The sequence below is a fragment of the Capsella rubella genome, unplaced genomic scaffold (genome assembly GCF_000375325.1).
Source record: "Capsella rubella cultivar Monte Gargano unplaced genomic scaffold, Caprub1_0 scaffold_6, whole genome shotgun sequence".
Taxonomy (NCBI): Eukaryota; Viridiplantae; Streptophyta; class Magnoliopsida; order Brassicales; family Brassicaceae; genus Capsella; species Capsella rubella.
Window position 1 is genome coordinate 10,447,679 of NW_006238918.1, and position 2,716 is coordinate 10,450,394.

At 35.3% G+C, this 2,716-nt stretch overlaps 1 long non-coding RNA gene across 1 annotated transcript; it reads right to left on the reverse strand.

The window, feature by feature from the left end:
- Positions 1-214: 214 nt before the first annotated feature.
- Positions 215-2,397, reverse strand: LOC111830210. The gene is made up of 2 exons (XR_002833563.1): positions 2,203-2,397; positions 215-466 (listed from the first exon to the last, which is right to left on the reverse strand). It is a non-coding gene; the product is annotated as an uncharacterized LOC111830210 (long non-coding RNA).
- Between the last annotated feature and the right edge of the window lie 319 nt (positions 2,398-2,716).

Here is a 2,716-nt window from a genome sequence, read left to right on the forward strand (position 1 = left end):
TGAGAAATGTTTGTGGTTTGGGAGAATTATAATAAAGATTTGTGAATTAGGAGAATTTTAAGAAAACTTTGTGGTTTGGTAGAATAATATAAAAGGCTTTGCTATTTAGTAGAATAAGAAGAAATGTATGTCGTTTGATAGAATAATATGATGAAATTATTGTTAACAAGTAGAAATAGATTGGAGACAAAGAAAGAGTAGAAGATAACATATGTGGCGTTTGTAAGAATATCATTCAGGTCATCTTTATAGCAAGCATATACAAAATAAAGAGACAAAAATATGTGGTATCCGTGAAGCTTTGAAAATATGTCTGTGAACCAACAGTCTACCATCAACCCACCAATGACCCACCAACACTCTCATGTCAGTGTACCACCAGTAGTAGTTCATGCGTTCGTGAACCAGCAGTCGATCCCAAAGGCTTGTCCTAAAATTTGTTTACTTCTCTCTTTGAACTGTGAACCTACACAAATATTGAAATAGAAAGTCTTGTGGTTACAAAATATCTAGTTGAGTTGTTTATAAAATATCACGTGAATCAACAGATGCAAACATTTTCCATATGCAACCAATTGAACACAAAAAACACAAACTGAAAGTTACAAACATAAACTGATTAAGAAGTAAGCATTACAAACACACACTGAAAGTTACAAACATAAAATGATTAAGAAGCAAGCATTACAAACACACACTGAAAGTTACAAACATAAACTGATTAAGGAGCAAGCATTAGAAACACAAACTGAAAGTTACAAACATAAATTGATTAAGAAGCAAGCATTACAAACACACACTGAAAGTTACAAACATAAACTGATTAAGGAGCAAGGATTAAAAACACAAACTGAAGTCAAAGCAAGCATTACAAACATAAAATGAAGAGATTCAAAGCATAAGAGAGACTAAGCATAAGACATTCATGGAAAAAGCTTTCCAATTAGCTTGGCTTTAAGTTGTTCCTCAATTTCAGAAAGAGGACTAGATTTTTCTATAAGAGATTCAAGCATCTTCTTGTTTGACATTTTATCATTCAGAGCATGTTCTTCTTGTTAGATTTCACAAAGTCTGGATCCTTTCCACTCGCTCCACTCTTCCTTCAACAGTTGGTGAGCTTGTAGCAGTCCTTTTCCCGTTAGCCTTGGCAGCTTTCACACTAGCTAGGCGAGCTTGAGACTCTCCTTCAGCTTGTGACTCTCCTTGAGCTTGGAAAGCTTGAGACGAATGGACAGAACCTGAGTCAACCTTCCTTCTTTTACTCTTGTCACTCCCTTTACTAGCCTGCAAGGCACACCACTTCTGATGATTTTTCAACTCTCGCCATGCATGCTCCAAATTGAACTTCTTCTTGTAATCACCCTCATAGATTTGGTGAGCTACCTTAATCAGACCATAACCATTCATGCCACTAGCCATCTGACTTGTTGCAGGTTGATGAGATCCAACAAAGTTGCAAACAGTCTCATTTATCTTGGCCCATCTTTGCTTGAATGGCTTGGCTCTCTCTTTTTCTGACCAGAGACATTGGGACTTGCAGCAAAGTATGCTGAAATCCGTTTCCAAAATGCTTCTCCTCTTTGCTCATTTCACACTATTGCATCTTTGGATATGTTTAACCATGCATATATTAACACCAAGTCTTCATTCACTGTCCACGTGTTCCTTGTTCTTGGTATGGGGTTAGCTTTGGGGATTTCAGCTTGAGTAGGTGGCTCAGACCATTGAATGCTGAACAAAGGAACTTCAGAATCACCAAGTATGCTGACTGGAAAGTATTGGGCTGAAGGGTTGGGTTATCTTGTTGACTGGTTAAAAGCTCCATGAATCCACTTGAGTTAGTATATGGATCCATTTAGAGAAGAGAATCAAAAGAAAATGAGAGAAGTGTGAGATGAGAGTTAGAGAGAATGATCGATGAAAAGAGATGAAAAGAGAAAGAAAGATGTAAACATATGAAAATAGATGAAAAGAGAATGAAAGATGTGTTAGGTTAAGAGTTAGTGTTAGTTTACAGATGTGGTTAGCTTTTAATGACAATCTTCACTCTGCACCTAATAAAAAGCAAACACGCATTGAACAAAAAAAACAAGTAACTATCAACTTAACTCATCTTCTCACCTAATATGTGGCCATTTACTTAGACTATCAATACAAACTATTGAAATCATATGAATTAGCTAAAGGAGACCAATTACTTACCCTAATCATTCGGTGGCCATTTAATAGGAGTACTACTCCTCTCATCTCTGGCTTTTCTCAACCCATCTTAGCACATACCATTTGATCTTAACACTCCATCCCTCCTCTCAGCTCCCACATCATATGTGAAATACAACAAACAAACGTATCAATTAACTGACAAAACAGACAAGTACAAATATAAATTACATTCACTACATTCACTACATGATTCATGTTAAAAGCATCAATTTATCCACATATGACACAACCAAAGAAAGCTTACCAAAGCTATATCAAATTACATGCATTTTAACACATTAATCTCAAACAATTATTAATCTGATTTGTATTCATGGTATACGAGACACAAGAAGAAACAAAAAAAATGTGTTAAAAGCATTAATTCATCCACATATGACCCATCAAATGAGATATTACCTAATCTATATCAAATTACATGCATTTCAACACATTAACCTTGAACAATTATTAATTTGTTTCATTTCCATGCTATAAGACACAAACATACACA